Genomic DNA, 18970 nt, shown 5'->3' with positions numbered 1-18970 from the left:
CTCCCAGGAGCTATTTCAGCTAGGTGATTTTTTGTGTATTCCTTTATATTTATACTCATGCATCGATATTGCACCCACTAGCTGGTTGCTGCACTTTTTTGGGCAAGAACAATTTCTGGGGGGAACCAATTAACCTAAATGCCATTAGCCTAAATGTTTGTTGAAGGTGTAGGGGAAACTCATGGAAAACCAGGCAGAATATGAAAACAATTTGAAGATAGTGTCCTGGCTGAGATTTGAACCTAGGACCCGATACTGCACCTTCCTCTGGTTTACGTACCTTTTTTTTATGTATTTATTGTGTCAAACTTTCATGCACAACTTGTTTTTCCCATGCACAGCTTTTTTGTAATAAAAGTACAATTCTAGTGTCTTTATATGTTTATTTATCCATTTACTTCCTAGAATAATGTATTTTGAACCTCCCCCCATCTTCTCACTCCTGGCTGTTGACGCTGTCCATCACAATGATGGGTAATATTAGACAGGGTAAAGGCAAGGCTGGATTCCAAACCAACTTACCTGGAACATATCAGAGGCATTGAACATCTTAAATGTTGATCTGATGCGCAGGTCACTCAGATGTGATTGACACTGCTGGATTAGGTAGGTATTAAACACTTTAGGGTTTGTTTTCATGTGTATGCAAACTCTAACAACTAGCTTTACATATATAGTCCTTTTCAACTGTTACCTACTGTGTACCAATGAAAGGGTTTTAACATATCTGTTTTTAATAGGCTCAAGAAAATTACCTGTTGCAGGAAATATTCTAAACTGGAGAGTTTTGGTGCTCCCTGTCTTACTGCTATTAAAAACCTATTTCTCAAAAGACTACAGAACCCCACCACCCTACAGGAGAGGGCCAGGTTTGGCTGAGGGCCATCACCTTAGGACTGCATAGGTGGAACTGGCAGAATCAGCTGGTAAAATTAGGAAAAATAGTACAGCCACCACATCTAAAAAAAAGTGGTATGCTACCATATATTATATTTTTGTTTTTGGGTTTAGATACAGATTATTGGTTAACACATTTCACTATACCCTTCTTGTAACAATTATGGACAGTAGTCACCATGTGTAATAAACAAATATTCCGTCAACCAAAATCTAGACTTTTTCATTTTTTTTTCGGATTTACAAGAGCTCTGTTTGTACTTGGGATTAAACAAGTAGAACATTATGTTCTTTTTTATTTCTTGCTACTTTGCCATTTCCCTATTGTCTAGCTGAAATCAGTGTATAATAAATGAAAGTGTTTGTCTCATATCAATTACACTTGTGAGGTGTTTATTAAAGACCCTGCTTAGAGTTTCGTACATAGACAGTCCCATGAAACATAATTTAGGTGTAATGAGAGACATGTTTCCAAGGAAACATGTTTGGGCAATTCAGCTGTTCCTCATATGGACCATTTTTCATAATAAAGACAGCCATGCTGATTATTTGTTTCTGGGGAGCCAACTTCCTCTTCGTTTGGTTTTGTTTGTCCTTGCTTGTGTCAGCTTTTAATTGACTTGCAACAGCACTGTAGAAGAGAAAAAAACCTTAGAATGATTCTAATATATAATTCAAAAGATTTATTTTGGAAGGAATTCATACGGGACATGATTTAAATATTCATATAAGCAGATTATTCCAATGAATGTAATAACTTCTAAGAAAGGACACACTGTTTCTTCAACTTGATGGTTAGTAGAATGCTTTTATTATTACAAGAATTGCATGTAATGCTTTAGACTGTACACTGTGCTACTTTGAGAAATAAATAAATTGAAAAGGCTGTGAAGTAAGCAAAATGAGTATAAGGCTTGTTTGCTTTTTTTACCACACATTCTTTTTTATTCTAAAGGAAAATAGAGTCAAATATTACATTAAATCCATGCCACAAAGCCCTGATTTATGAATGGTTATTCAGTACTGACTGTTCTCTCATTGCAAATCTATGCAGCCATAATAATATTTTCTTATTACATTGGAGTGGGGTGGGGGTGTTTAAATATATTATGTAGGAAGAACTTAAAATGAGCATAAATGGCGATGGTGTGTTCTAAATTCATACAAACCTTAAGTCAGGAGTGGAAGGCGCACAAGCTTCTGTATCAAGACATACCTAAAGCAAAAACTGAACATGTTTTCAATACAATACAATCAGTTACAATAAGGTTGTATCTCTTTAATGATTTTTAAAGTTTTCACAGTTACAATAGGGTTGATTAGTGTACACTAATAAATGGTAATAAAAAGTGTACATTTTAAATTAAAACATCTATTGTTTAGGGGTGCCTGCATGTAACTGTGCAGCTACAGGACCTCTTGTGTCCCATAGCTTCCTAATAACAAACTATAATCTTACTATTCTTTACCATCTATTTTTTTGTGATCAAATTTGGTCTTTTTGTGGTCAATTGGTCTTCCTACTTTGGGTGTCACATTGTCATGCATGATTGACCTTTCTGCCAGCTCAGACTAGAGAGGAAATTAGATGTAGTGCAGTGTGCAACCCCATGTGGCCCATAAAATGGGTATTCTGTCCACTATTTACATCACACTTTGCACCACTGTTTGTATTCCCTTCCTGAAATGATTGCCATTTGAATGCCTCAATTCAATTGCATTTGCACCACATTTTTAAAGGCAGACTTAAAGTGAAATGGGAATTTATGGGTGAACTGTTGCATTCTAACAATTAACATATCATTTTATATATATATATATAAAAGATATATATATATATATATATATATATATATATGTATTCAAAATATAACAAGTAATGCATCACATTAAAAAAATATTATTACAACCCAGGACTTTAATAATGACAGGGAACCCCAATACTCCAACAAAGATAGGAAATTTGCATGGGACATTTGAAATCCTCAGGGAAAATGTCAACGTTTTTTCAATTATCATATGAAAATTAGGTATTTTCATAGGGTAAAGCCCGAAGATTTTTTTAAATGTTAAATGGAATCAAGGCTCTGTAAGGCTCTCCAATCCTCCCTGAACAGGATCATAATACATATTTTTAAACAAAGTACCGAAAATACACATTTTGTGTTAAATGCATTTATGCATATAAAATTGCATAAATGCAATTTTATATAGGATTTATATGATATCAAAAGGTACATTTGCTATGGATTTATACTTTTGTACTTTAATTGATAATTTTTGGGGCGTTTGTTCTATGAAGATGCTGAATATTCCATGTTGCTATGTGATATCATTGTATTTACAAACTCATTCAATATGTATACGTTTAGCTGGAAGCTTTAGAGATTGTGTGTCTTTAATATTGATATCTCTTTGGGTAAAATCACATTTGTTGATTGATACAGTTTATGTACTCAACTAAAATAATTTAGTGCTGTGTCTTCTTTGTCTTTAGAGATTGTGTGTCTTTAATATTGATATCTCTTTGGGTAAAATCACATTTGTTGATTGATACAGTTTATGTACTTAACTAAAATAATTTAGTGCTGTATCTTCTTTGTCATTTTTATGTACTTAATAACTGGACATTTCTAGCACCAGTATATGTAGTGTGGGTACACTATAAGGAATGCCTGAACAAATTACATCTTATGTTAATGTTTAGTGAGTGAAACTGCCTTTAAATGTTTAAAGTTACTCTACTTTTTTATTCCTTAATGACTGCCATATTTTACCTCTGGCTATATCACAGAATAATAATCAGCAATCTACTAAATGTTAGATTAAGGTAATAAATCTAATAACCTCTGGCTACATTTCCAGACAATATTTCTGTTTCACTCTCTGGCATCATCTCCACCCAGATGAAAAGGACATATGGCCTGACCCGATTCTCGAGTTTTCTCAGTTTAACCTCCCTAGCGGTTCATTTCTTTCCGGTTTTATATCTAATGTCTAAAAGCGGTACATTGTTTTTCATTAAAACTTATTTTACAGTATAATATAACAGTATGAGTATAATAAAGTTTGAAACAAAAAATCATGTAAAAATTATAAATTAAAAAAAAATACATATTATACTCATACTAATATATATACTGTAAAATAAATGTTCTTGAAAACAAGGTACTGCTTTTACACATATAAATCCAATATATTGTATTCAATACAGTTATTTTGTATTGAATGCAATTCAAATGGATTTTGAATTTCCCACCCCGCCGGTAACGTACACACGCACCGACGTTACCGGGAACTCCCCGGTGACTCATCGGATGCAGAAGCCGGCCAGAAGAAGAGAGAAGAAGACGGAGATCGCAGCGAAGGACGACGCATGACGACAGTGGATCCGGTAAGGCTCTATTTACTATTACCTCCCATAGGATTACCTACCCCGAGTGTGACTCGGGGTTACCGATTTTAGCAACTCTTTTCTCAGATTAATCCTAACTAGTGTTCGGATGTTACCACTGAGGCCATCGCACAGAACACAGATTGAGAGTGGTTATTCAACAGGTTCCACCCCTGACACTAGAGAACCTGATAAAGACAGGGGTCCTTCAAAGCCTGTACCTGGTTTAGACACATTTACTATCTAGCTGTTCTTAATTTTCATCTGAAGTCCATTCCTTAGACTGAGGGTTAGTAAATGCACTATTGTGACTTTGATAAATAATAATAGAATTTTGAATGGGTAAGATTAGCTGACAAGCAATAAACGCAGCAATCAATAAATACACTGTCGTTGACATTCCAAATGCATTATGGCTCTAATTGAGAATATGATAGTCATAAGAAATTGATTAGCAAAATAAGCAAGCAAAATAAGAGACACATATGATTGTATTGTGCTTGGATTTTAAGATTGATATGGCTGGGTGTAGACAAAAAGTTAGGTCATGCAATACAACACAGGGTAGTCAACAAAACAGGTCAACAGAAGCGAAAAATAGAATGAGCCTCAAAATGTTTGTGGAAACAAAAATCCAGTGAATTGCCAATGTCCAGGTTGGATCCTGGTCTAATCCATTCTGAATTTCAATGCCAGTGATATAAAAATAGATGCATATTGTTAATAATTACACAGTTCAAACACAATCTTTTTTAATTTTTACCTGATTGTCAATGATGTCTTTCAAATGTTTTTCTAGCTGTCAATTCCTGTGTAGTGTTGATATTCTTAAATAGAAATAAAGAAAATGTAGGCAGAGAAATAGGGGCTGAAATGTAGAAAAGGTATTTTCTTATAATAACCTTTCTCTCATTTGCTGCCTATAACAGTGAACTTTGTAACAGTGATCTTTACTTTTTCATTGCTAAAATGCAATCACCTTTGGCTTACTTGCATGCTAGATTTACATCACCGGTCAGGAGTGTCCACAACTCCAGAATAAAATTATATGCCAAAAAGGATTGCAATTATACCAACTAAGGGTGGAATGAGAAAAGCAGCATCAGAGCTTGTAAATATTCCCCTTATGTCTCCTATCAAACAGGTCAGACAAATGAAATGCTGCAGGCTATATAGTAATGTTTTAAAAGCAATCTATAAAGTTATCCTTATTGAACACATACACATTTCTTTCAAAAATAACTTTTTCAATTTTTCAATGTACTCTGAACACAGAATGTTACTTTGCAGATCACTAAAAGAAATGTATCTTTCCGACGAATATATGGCATTCTGATATGCCACAATATCCCACTACTCATAATGAAGTGAAAGTCAAATGACATGCTTAGTTCTGTTGATGAAATCATTCACATTTGGCAAGCTCTGACTTAAAGCCCACTGTGTTCAGTGTTTTCTGTACAGGAGAAGAACCTGCAACTGTGGGTTGGTAATTTTCATTATATATGTGTAAAATTTTGAGATATATATTTTCTGCTTTTTGCCAACATACATATTTTATAAAGCCTCAAATCCACATACACCAAACCATCCTATGCATATGTGTTAAATGACAGTCACAGATTCATCACCAATGGATGTTTTTTTCATATTTTCTGCTTCATAGTGTAATAAAAATAAACACACAAGTACAATGACTACAGTCCAAATATAAAAAGGAAATGCATTGATCTTCATAAATATCTACAAAGCAATACATAAATAATTGATTCCCACCAAATCACCAATCCCCTATGACAACATGGTTCAGATTCATATGACCTATAAGTCCCAAGAGATCATAAACTGTATAGTCAGATATATAAATAAAATACAAGACTACTATATGTATAGACGTAGTCACTACAGGTAAAATTCTATATAATAATATTCAAACTGCAATTTTTTAAAACTAACTTTAAATACATCAAGGGATTAAAAAACACATTTATATTGTTTTTAGAAGTCCCCTATATTGGATATTCTCAAACAGAGTTTCATGGAGGTTGCTAGGGGTTCCTCTAACATTGGCTGACTGACCTCTCATTTGATTATGTTTTCAGAGTTCTGGGGCCAACACAACTTGCTGGAGCTAAAAATGTTTTCAGTTGTTTAAAAGATGGTATTCCAGCCACAACTTGGGTGCACCAATCTAAGGAACTTTTTCCCACTGATCCCCAATAAATTGGTTTTAGCAAAGTTTCCCCATAACCTGGGGTAAAAAGGTGTCTACAAATAACCTGTGTTTTATTGTCTGGTATTTTACACTTTTTTCCTTCTGTATAAAAATTTTAAAAAAAATAAAAGATATTGAAATTGAGATATTGACAAAGGTATTGATGTACATAAATATAACTTAAATGCATGACACAGGTGCAAAGATATGAGGTATGACAGTGAAATAAATCAAAAACCCAAATCTAAAAGCAATATATGCTGTCACCATCAAACTGTGGTGTGTGTAGTTGATAAAGTGATATCCACATCTATTCATTTTACTGTTATGGCATTGTCATTATATTTAGTCACTTTTCATCCTTGCTTATATATTAATTGTACAAACACATTTTGTACTTTCACTGTCATACATTATTCCTTGAAAACATTCCTTGAAAAAATACAGTGTACTAGTGTATATTATTATTTGCTAAGAGTAGCAAACTGAAAAGACCAACTACTAATGGCCACTCCTACAAATAGTTCACATTTAAAAGATTTCACATGCTGAGTATATACAAACTCCTATAAAAACAGAGAACAAAAACAAGATAGGCCTGACTTACATAAGCTTACAGTTTTCAGGCAGACACTAGCATTGGAAATTTGAAGACTGGTACAGGTTGGTATAAACTTGACCTTCAAAAAAAAAACAGATGTTTTACTTGGCAAAATCATTCACTCCTCACACTTTCTACAACTTGGCTTGCACACGGCTTGTTTAAGGGCAGTTCGCCAATTAAACAAAAAAAAGTTGAATTAAGAATAACAATAGCTTGTTGTCAAAATAGTTGTAAGTAAAAAAGTAGTATTAGGAAAGTTGTAGTAATATAACTCTACAAATAGGCAATAATACAATTGCTAACTTATACCAATTTTCAAACACCTCCCCTTCTGACTTGTGGCTATTCCGTGATAATAACTGGAAACATGCATGTAACTTTTATATTTCAAGTATTAAATTAAAAACATATTATTGTTATAAGGGTTTTCATATGGATGTGATGTGAATCTGATCAGGTTACTGGTAACTATATTACCTACACACAATTGTTTAATTTTTTTATAACAATGTCTTTCTTTTTATATGTGTGCTTGAAAAAAGTCATAGTTACTATATGCACATGAAGACTGTGCTACTACTAAATTATTCTGCCATGACTGATTGCAGCTAATTCATTTTTAGTTCTTCAACTTAGCTGTAATTTGGTTTATCTCAGCAGTTATTAAACCAAGGTGCTTATTTAATGAGAAGAACTGAACTGTTAAACTAAACCTGTATCCAGGCTTTGGATATTTTGTCATTCCACATTTTTCTGGGTCATCACTCATCAGCCTAATTTGAGCAGGGGTGGACAAAGAGGAAGTTAACAAATTAGTTAAGAATTGTGTAGCACACAATATAGCAGAGTGCTATCTCAGAGTTTTCTAACAGAAAAAAGGAGGTGTCCCAATTTCAGAAGTCCAAACACTAGGGTGGTACATAAAAGAGACAGGTGGTTGCAAAAATCATCCAATCACAGTAAAATAGAAAGTTCAGAATATTTATAAATATTAAAATGTATACATTTTTCTGTTGCATAGGTCTTAGAACTGGTTCAAGCATTGTGTGGTTTCATGATCAGGGTCAAGCAAATAACAGGGTGGGCAATTCACTTCCTAAAATTCCTGACATAAACATGTAAACATGTAACAAATTAATTTTAAAACAACAGCTCAATGACTTTTGAAGCTGCAGACTTCATAAAGTACCGTATTTTTCGCCATATAAGACGCTCCGGAATATAAGACGCACCCAATTTTAAAGGAGGAAAATCTAGAAAAAAAAGATTCTTAAAGATTGTTTGGGGGAAGAAAAAGTGCGTCTTATACGGCGAAAAATACGGTAAGTTATTCTCTAATTTCACAACAGAAGAACTGAAGTTAGATTGTAGTCAATGTCTTAACAGCTTCCAGCACCTGGTGTTTGTTTTATTAAAGGGCTGGTAACCTGCTCAGTCCCTTCTGCAGAAACAAGCAAGGGGCAAGGGGGGGGGCTGCTATTTCAGTGCCATCGTTGTGATCTATGAGGATACATTTCTCTGCTGTGCCTGTAGATAGAGAGGTTAGCGAGGGCTTGTGTTCAAGTTTACACATTGCTTAAAAAAAATATATACATTTTTGATTGTCCATATCGTATCCAAACTGCTTTCAATAATTGTTAAAAAAATGTACAGACAATAAGTAACAAGTAAATATTAAAAATTAGACAAATTTGTGGTTTTTGATTATTATAATTGTATTTTAAATAATATATATATATATATATATATATATATATATTATATTGATGGGTGTGGCAACCTCATCAATTACATATATATTGTTGTTGTTGTTTTTGTTATCGTTGGGTTTTGTTATGATTTGCTTATTTCTTCCATACAGGCAAATTTTCTCTTTTTACAACACAAGCGAGGAATAACAGGGTAAAGGGCTGTAACTAAATGTAGGTACAGTGCAGAAGGCAAAGCACAGGGAGAATGTGTAACAGATCCATGTTATTAAAGAAGTGAATGATGTCGAATTCAATTTTCTTCTTCATGTACTTAGTAGTAGTAATAGTGGTGTTGGCCTGCATCATTATTCTTGAAAACTATTGCCATTCAATGTTCATCCCTTACTTTGCACATTGAAAACACTACTTTAACTAAGACTTTTTGGTGTGACTTAAAATGGTTATTAGACTGCAAAATCACATGCAAGCATCCTCACTTCCTCTTTAGGATACATTTATCTAGAAAGATTCATCTCTTTTCTCCATCCACCCTTACCTATATATTCTTCCACCCCTTCAGTCTTTTCATTCTCACCTCCCTATTTCCCTATATCTTCTATCCATCAGTTCTCAGTCACATATTGTCATCATCTAATCCCCTATATTCATAAATGTATACTACTGTACATTTATACTTCTGTTATGTGTAGGCAATCTTCTGCATTTTGTATATCTTGTCTTGTGAGTAAGCAATTATCCCACAACATAGACTGATATTTCCCATCGGGACAAAATATTGAACAATCCAGAGTATGGCTCTGGTTAGAACACTTAAGGATAAGGTGATGCTGACATGTTGACATTTCCTTTGTTACAGTTGATTCAATTTATGTTCTACTTGCAAATAGTGCACAACCTAAATAATTATGATGAAACAACAAATGTTGAGGTCATCGTCCATCTATTGTGTTGACTTTGATTCCAGTTTAATAGTGCTTTCTCTGATATCTCAAAAGGGCAGTAAAAACCTAAGGCTACATACACACGTCCAATGGTTCTCATCCGATGATCGGCTCAGGGCCGATATCAGACGAGAACCTGGCATGTGTACAGCCCCTGTCGTTCATTGTCTGAACGACCGTTCGGTCAGATCCACAAGTGATGGATGACAAACGATCTTAATGGAAGGGAAGGGGAAGAGCGCGCAGCAGGGTGCCACTCTGTCGTTCTCCCCCTCCCCTTTCCATAGAACAGCACTTGTTCATGCATCATGCAGTCCTGTATGTATGTAGCTTAAAGCATAACCTTACCAACTGCTTAGTCCAGGGGTGCACAAGCTTTGTGACTGAAGGGCCACAATGGGTTCTACAACTTGACAGAGGGTCCAGGCCAGGATCAGATGGATGGAGTGCTGGAGTGTGAACTAATATAAATGACATGGAAAAACTATTACATAAAAGATTTTGGCCCTTAACAGGTAACAAAACATAAATATGTAAGGCTTATTGTACAAATTATTTTCCAAGTGTATTTTTTTAATAACACAGTAGAGAAACTCACCTTCAATGTTAGTGGGAACAGCGTTGTTGGTCTCCCTTTTTTGCCAGTGCATCAAAGTCTGGAATTATCTTTGTTGTGGCAATTCTCAGGATAGATCTGAGGTGGAGATAGCTCATCAGGTAACTTGAATCTGTGACGAGCTTTGTTGATGTTCATGATGCTGAATGTCTGCTGACACAGGTAGGTTGAGCCAAACTACGCCAGCATTTTCTCTGCCTTCCTCCGAATGTTTGGAAACGTTTGGAAAAGTTTAACTTCTCCTTTAGGATTGAGTCAGACTGAAGATCGATCAGTTCCAACTGCAACTCTAACTTGTGACAGGGGACAGGACACAGCTGAAGTGACTTGTCAATTTTTTCAAAATCAGACAACCAACAGCAGAATTCTCCATGCAGGTCGTCCAGTAATTTGCTGTATTTCTTTACATTTCTGGTGGCCTCTTTCTGCATGGCTAGTATGGGGAAATGACCAAAACATTTGTTTGAAATTTGTCTGGAGAAAAAAGTCAGCTTGGATTTGAAGGCTATCACACTTGTGTACATGTCATGCACAAACTGATCTTTTCCCTGCAGCTTCACGTTCAACTCATTCATGTGTGAAAAAATGTCAACAGCAAAGCAAAGTCACAAAGCCAGTTCATGTCCCTCAGCTCAGGAAATTTGTTGGATTTCCCTGTTAACTCCAAAAATGCGCCAATCTCCTCTTTGAGCTCCCACGTTCGTTGAAACACTTTGCCCAAACTCAACCACGAGAGTGGTAAAGTAAGTCCTGGTAATGCGCATTGGTTTCCTCCAGGAACGTAATAAACTGACAGTGCTGAAGTCCCCTTGCTCGTATAAAGTCCACAAGTTTTACCACTGGATCCACGACTCATGATTAAGCTACCATACAGACTTACACAGGGCTTCCTGATGGAAAATGTAGTGAAAGAAAATAATATCCTGGTCGGGGTTTCCTCTTTAACTTTTTGCTGGATTCTTTTCAGCAACATTAAATTTGGAGATCCATACGTGGTGACACTGGCAAGTTTACTCCAAGGTAGCTCCATTGTCTCAATGGCAGAGGACACCCAGTCATACAAGTTCTTTCCCCGCGTTTTTCCTTTCCGAGACTCCATGGTCAAAAACTCCTCTGTTATCTCAAAACTGTTGTTAATCCCTCGGATTACAATTAGGAGCTGAGCAGTTTCTTTTAAGTCAATACTTTCATCCAGTGCCAATGAATAAAACCTAAGGGACCCCGCCTTTTTCTTTAACTTGCTGGCTATATCTTCGTCAATCAGTTCCACGTGGCGAGTCACTGTCCTGCGTGATAAACGTATTTTTTCAAACTTGCCTTTGATCTCCGGACACAACAGATCTGCTGTCTCTACCATGCATTCTTTCAAAAACTCTCCTTTGGAGAAAGGCTTGCTAGCCTTTGCTATATTGAATGCCAGCATAAAACTTACCCTGGTACTTAACTCTTAAATTGCAGTTTGTCGGTGAAAAAAATGTTGCCGATTCTGTAAATTAGCCATCAACTTCTGTGCAGTAGCCGCCCATTCCTGTGTTGACTGCTTGCTAGGGTAGTTGGCATGCTTCATGGTAAAATGTCGACTGATGTTGTATTCTTTGAAAACTGCAATAGTTTCTTGGCATATCAGACATACAGCCGTTGATCAGGTTTCCGTGAAAAAATATTTTGTTGTCCACTCCTTATTAAACATTCAGCACTCCTTGTCCACTTTTCTTTTCTTTGGTCCCCTCATTCTTACAAATGGGCTAAAAATGGCAAAGCCAAGAAGTGTAGTTGCAGCGTTGGCAGACTGTCAGGAAAAAATACTTATTTCATTTATTTGATATGTGCATTCTACATGTGCTGGCTGAAATCCTGGTTATTTGGTGTAGGATCCCTGCATACTGGCACTGATTTCAGTGAAATATTAGTGTGTGATCCTGAGCTCTAAACAGAAGAAAACTAACCCATGACCATTGCAGCCTCTGCCCTGTCCCTGCAAACTTTTTTTTTTTTTTTTTTTGCATAAACACATCTAACATTAGTTGGAGAAGATCTGTTTTTTCATGCAGTTTGGCCATGCCTGGTCTAGATTGTGGCTTAGTCCTGGGAGAGGAGTGAAGCTGAAGGTAGCAGCATTGGGCAATTCAATGTTGTTTTGGAGGAAAGAATTTTAAACCTTGCAACCCACTTGCAACCTGTGAGAACCAGGTGTTTTCCTGAATTAACCATTCAGGAGGCTGATAAGACCAAAGGGAATTATTGCTAGTAGAAGAAGAAGGAGTAATGATTTTTGTTTTTTGTTTTCATCTGCTGAAGTGAAGCTGTTTGATTTCTATTTAAACACAATAAAAGACCTGAAGTTCTACATTGTGCTGTGTAGATTCCCAAAACCTCACACCTTGAACTGCAGGACTCAGGGAACAGCTTTCTCTCCAGGAAAGGGAACAGAGAACTACATAGAAGTGACATCATCAAATCAAATTCAAAACTCCTGATACTACTACTAAGTAATCAGAGGCATGAGTAGGAAGGATACAATTTACATGATCTCAAACTGCAGATATGCAGCTATTAGGCTGCAGAAAAGCATAATCACATGTCAGGAAGTTGGAAGATTAAAATCTGCTGTTTCAGTATTTGGCTGAATAAAATGGTATGTTTTAACCATGAAAAAATATGATCTGACTAATTTAATGTGTTGCTCCAAAATTAAGGATGACAAGCTAATAATCCATACTAAGCTTAAAAGAAGAACAAAACTGAATTATTAATTGCTGTTATGTTGTGTAATAGCCACTGATGCATCACAAAAAGTTAATACTGTATATATAAAACCTGGAAAAAACATGTGCTCAGAATCTTTGGTTTTAGAACTCCCTGAAACAATTCATGAGACCACTTACTGTTGGTGAAACTAGATCCTAGATTTCAACCTTGTTGGAAATGTGGAGAAAGGAATGCTCACCTAATGTTTCTTTGTCAATTTGTTGCTTCCTCTTAAGATTCAATTCTGGATAGTTCTGGTCGTACCTTTCTGTAAGTCGCAGCACCTCTATATTCCCACTCTTTAGCATTTCAAATTTAACCTTCCCGAGACAGGTGTTACGTCATGATGACATAACTCTGCAGGCTCAGATCTGTGATGGGAGAGTGGGCTGGTTGTGTCCAGAGACATAACCCCGCACACTTCCTCGAGCCTGGGATTAAAAAGCCTATTGGGTCGTAAATGGCCCACGGGCTGTAGTTTGCCCATGTCTGGCTTAGTCTGCATTTTAAATTCTGGCTACTATGGGTAGGGTTGCTCACTAAAACTAAAGCATTTATGATCCAGCTGCTTGAGTGAAAAGACTACATACCTTTTTTGTCCCTGCCTATGTGCTAGAGACACTACACTTGTGAGACAACAGAAGTGGGGGGGATAAAAGTTCCTGGCTAGGCATACCCTTGAGAATATCCCCAGAAGCCACACCAGGAAAAATTAGAGCTGGATGCAGATGAGCTTCTGTCTAAATCAAAAAATGTTACCAGACAGCTGAAAGGACCAGACTTGGCAAAATAGATAGGACACTAAAAACGCCTCCTAGGGCATAGTGCATAAGAATTCCGCAGCAAATGTGTTGCCAAATTACTACTTTACTGATTATAAACCCTGTAACTTTTATGTGCATTATCTATGTAAATGAATCTACTAATATTCTGATAAAAGAAGAAATAAAGCAAACAAGATCATTTTGTTTTTAACTGTTTGATTTAAATTATGGCAAACTTTAGTATACGCAAAAATACTAGAGAAAGGGAACTACAAGGAGCTGAAATTTTTCAATCTGTAAACAAATAAAATTATCATGAACCCACACCTCTACCTCCACATTTGTTTAGGAATGTATAGGAATATTTGGATACCTCAAGATGGGGAGATTTCAGAAAAGAGATGGAGTTGAAGATATCAGATGAAAAGATATAAATAGATGAATGAGCAATAGTAATAATATAAATGGTAAAATGATGTAGATGAGAAATGATTGCTCTTAAGCCTCTTTCTTTTATTTCCTCAGAGGTAGTTGAAATTTCACTAACTTCTGGCAAGTGAATACTGTTGATCTGATTACTGGAGTAAAACAATGCTTTCAAGCACAGCATTATTTAGGACTAGAAATGCTGTAATAACACCTGTCACCATTGTTTTGTGTATTTTTGTACCAGATCTCAGCTGCTGTCTTGGGCTACGTACACAGTTGCAATAGTTCTCGTCCGATAATCGGCTCAGGGCTGATATTGGACGAGAATCTGGCTTGTGTACAGAGCCCATCATCCGAAAGACCGTCCTGGCAGATCCATGGACGATGGACGACGAATGATCATAATGGAAGTGAAGGGGATGAGCGTGCATCGGGGTGCCGTTCTGTTGTTCTCCCCCTCCCCTCTCCATAGATCAGAACGGTGCTGTATGTACAGAACTCGTTTATGCATTGTCTGGTAGTTTGTCGTTGGAAACGATCATGAAAGATCCTTTCCAACGACAAATATTGCACGCGTGTATGCAGCCTTAAAATTGGACAGGGAAGTTACCAGCAAATGTAACTACCTATATACAGCAATATCGGAAAAACAAGACGCATGTTACTTCTTTTACACACCTAAAGTAAAAGAGTAACAAATAGGGAAAAAGAAAATTTAACATAAGGAAACAGAAATAAAACAGAAAAAGGAAAAATAAAGTTTTACTCTCCCAAATCAGCTACTTAACTGGGAAGAAAACTTCCTTCTTTCTTTTCCATTTTAATTTTTTTTCATTGAACATTTAAAAGTGTGAATTTACACTTAGGATTAACTGACATGAACTGCGCATGATAGGGATGTTGTCTGAGTTAAAACTTCTGCTGGTATAGAAATATTTTTCTATACTATTAGAATATTGGTAAACTTGATCACTTATAGTCAGTTTAAACTTAAACTCTGTTGAATTTACTCTGGTGTGGTAAACGTAAGAGTGACAAAAGATAATGGAAAATTGTTGTCATACTTACCTGTAATTTCTTTTCCTGTAAACTCCTCCTGACAGCATACTGATGGGTTAGTTCCATCCCTTGATCTCCATAGGACCACCTAGATGGACAGGGGAGGGTAATGTGCTGTCAGGGAGAAATTCTAGTCCTGTGCCTCACAGTTATTTCCCAAGACAAACTGCAATAGGAGGACCACTATCCCATATCTTGTCAGACTGACCAGGGTACAGTGAGTCTCTACTCCAACAAACAGCAAACCAGATAGACAGATCCGCTAGATCTATTGTGATCATCCAATGAGCCCGACAAACAACAAAGTCATCTGCAATATTATACAAAAACTCCTAGTGTGAACAAAAGAATTTAAATCCTTCAGGTCTTGAAATAACCTAAACCCATCAGAGGTCTTTTTACTATGAAAAATTTGGAATAGAGTCCTCTTTATTGCTCTCTTATTGAAAGTAGTACAATTGCTTGTCCCATTCCTTGCACATAGGATAGAAGCGGATTACACTTTTATGAATCACTTGGAACTGTTGTCTGAACGTACCAGGAGCCCGACAAAAAACTTCTTTATCTCCTGACTTCTTACTTATCCTGTAACCATGGTATCTGACTGAAATCACCTAGGGTGTCACCATGCTTTCCCAAATACTGGAAAACTTGGACAATATTGTTTCTATCTTTGGTGTCTGGATGGATACACCCTTGGAAGGCTTTACTTTGGCTTTTTTAGACTATCTGACTAGGAAACCTAGGATTTTTAGGTTCCCTTTTCTAAGGGTAAAGGAATTTCTTGACAGGAAATCTCTTGCCTCTCAAAAAGTTATGTAAGAGGGCTGAATGGAACAAAGGGCTACTGATGCCCATACGCCAACTTGGCAACTTGCCCCCTCTGAATCCTCTGTATACCTGTATAGAGGTAGGGGAAACAAATGCTTGGTCCTGGAGCAAGGACAGGAAAAGAACACCTGCAGGAGAGAGGGAGTTTACTTTTATAGCTTTGGTAAGGTGGTCCTATGGAGATCAAGGGGTGGAACCAACCCAGCTGTATGCTGTCAGAAGTAAAGACAGGAAAATCAGATTGCCTGCCACAAATGTGACTTCTAAAGGTCTACTAATACTAGATGGTTACTGGCTATAACATGACCATGGTAAAAAAAAATAAAAAAATAAATAGCAATTTTATCCTAGTAAAAAAAGAATAGCTGTACTTCATGCTATGTTCCAGTTCTGTTTCAGATCTTTGGATAGCTTTCTAGCTTGATCAGAATATCTTTTCTAAGGCTTCATCAAACACATCATCTCAAGGTCTTTATGCCACAAGAACTCTTGGAAATGTTCACATCTAGTACTTACAAAAGTCCTCTAGAGACCTAGAAATCTATGATGCTTGACTTGTTGCCATGGATTGAAAATAGGATGTCTACCATGAAACACAACAACTAAAATGGGAATGATACAAACTAAATCAAGTGAAATAGGAAGTTGATATCAACCCCCTATTGACAACTTACCCTTGCTTTAATAATTTTGGAGGAAATATAATGTGAAGAATGTTTGTGCTTTTAAAACCCATTTCAAGGCAGACCGTAACAACTCTCCTTGGCTATCCCTCACATTAAACAAATCTGTACACATTAAAACAGAACTAAATAAAATTACCTCACCCTTCCCCACCCCTCATAAAGAATATTTTATGCATTGTTGGAAAAGGATGGGCTAACGCACAGCAATACTCACCTTAATCTACAGTCCTATGATACTTCTATTCTGAAGAACAGATCACAGAAGCCACTTTTCATGATGCACTTCAATTTATCATGTTGCCTTGTCTCTTGTCAATGTAGTATCATCTGAACTGTGATTCTGAACCTGATCAGGGCTGGTCCAGAGACCACATCATCTGGATGGGACATGATCACTGGTAAGAATGTTGTTCACTCCTTAATGCTGGAGAGAATCCATTCTTCTTCATTATTCCTTCCTGTTTGCAGCTGTCAGATTTTGTCCAGCATCAGCCAGAAATGTGTCTAAAACATAAAAATACTAAATAAATAATCAGTCATAAAAACTGTTTTGTTTCGGTTGTCACAGTTTTACACTTTTGCAGTGAAAATTAGGATTTTCCTATATACTGTAGGTAACAAATTACCACTTAGCTATATATGGAATGATTAGGGGTTTCTGAAGTGGCAATCACAACCAGGCCAATTGTTCATGGTCATTGTTTGCTATTTTTAGGTTTAGGGGATCACCTGCAACATAAAAACACTTTCTTTTGCTTATCTCTTTACCTCTTTACCTTTGTATTTGGTGTCCTAAAGGAGCACATAAACAAGAGGTGATGATTAATCCTGCAGGAACAATCAGATATGTTTTCTAACACATCCACAGTTCACTGCAAGACCTGCAACACTAAAATAGCTTTTGATTTATGATGCTTACCTTTGCAACATTGGCATAAGGCACTTATGAGTACGTGTACAAATTATTACAATCATCAAACACATTGCAGGTGTGTCTTTATAGTGCATAGTGTTTTAAAAAAAATGATTAAATCACTTCTGTTGAATGTTTGGAACATGACAAATTCAATTCTTTATAAATATGCTCTTAGATGTGCTAAAAAAGTCAGACTTAAAATATTGAAGCTTAAACACTCTGGGGAAATATGCTAGGAGGTTTGCCAATATTGACAAGACAATAGCTCTTTTTTATTATCAGTGATACCAAACAAACATCATTTATGTGATGGCATTACAACACTAGTGCAGTGGTTGCCAACCTTTTGGACCTCACGGAGTATTAAATCCTTGGATTCCGAACCGAGCATGTGAAGAGAGCCGTGTGCCACTCAATGGGAAAGAAACTTCCCCTAGAGCGATGTCATGATGCCAGAACCTGCCCACCCTCCCATCGCAGGCTCAGACCTGCTTGCTAAACAATCTGGAGGGACAGTAGCGCAGGCCCACACGATCAGTGCGGTCAAGAGAAGGACACCACTGGGGGGCCCACCAGCCAGAGCCGCGGATCACCAAAATTGTTTTTGCGGACCACCAGTTGGTGACCACTGCACAAGTGCAAAGACAACCCCAACTCAGACTGATACCTTGGATACTGAGTTACATGCAACTACACACAATCCTGTAACTACTAGTATAGCAATTGTATTTTCCCATTTAATATACTCTGTAATGTGAGAATATAAAGGGAGTATTTAATCCCTTTTAAACGTCCACATTTATAATGCATAATGCGTTCCAAAAATCTCCTATCTCCTCTTTTTTCAGTAAAATGCTGGTTCTTCTAAAAACATTTCCAATACAAAGTGTTTTCAGAGGAAACAGCAAAGAATATGTATGCTAATATTTCAAATATAAAGTAATCCTGAATGCAAAATGCATCACTGCACCTCTGATTGCTTGTCTTAACATGAGGAAGCAAAGCCCTGCTCCCTTAAAATGATGGCTGAGACACGCCACAGAACAAGGCATGAGAATCCTATAATGTTGTCTGGTGCAGGCAGACCACCAGTAGTACATGTGATTAGTCTTTTGCCCTTTTTTAGATGCAGCATTTAAAGATCAGCTCCTTTGTCGT

The 18970-nt window shown here is 36.6% G+C and overlaps 1 long non-coding RNA gene across 1 annotated transcript; it reads right to left on the bottom strand.

The window, feature by feature from the left end:
* Positions 1–1224: 1224 nt before the first annotated feature.
* On the bottom strand, positions 1225–10692 carry LOC140330099 (uncharacterized). Its single transcript, XR_011920617.1, has 5 exons — positions 10362–10692; positions 7114–7186; positions 5055–5118; positions 2067–2113; positions 1225–1528 (listed from the first exon to the last, which is right to left on the bottom strand). It is a non-coding gene; the product is annotated as an uncharacterized lncRNA (long non-coding RNA).
* Between the last annotated feature and the right edge of the window lie 8278 nt (positions 10693–18970).

Source organism: Pyxicephalus adspersus, chromosome 4 (assembly GCF_032062135.1).
Source record: "Pyxicephalus adspersus chromosome 4, UCB_Pads_2.0, whole genome shotgun sequence".
Taxonomy (NCBI): domain Eukaryota; kingdom Metazoa; phylum Chordata; class Amphibia; order Anura; family Pyxicephalidae; genus Pyxicephalus; species Pyxicephalus adspersus.
Note: the sequence above shows the minus strand (reverse complement) of the source record. Positions and strands in the feature narration are given on the sequence as shown.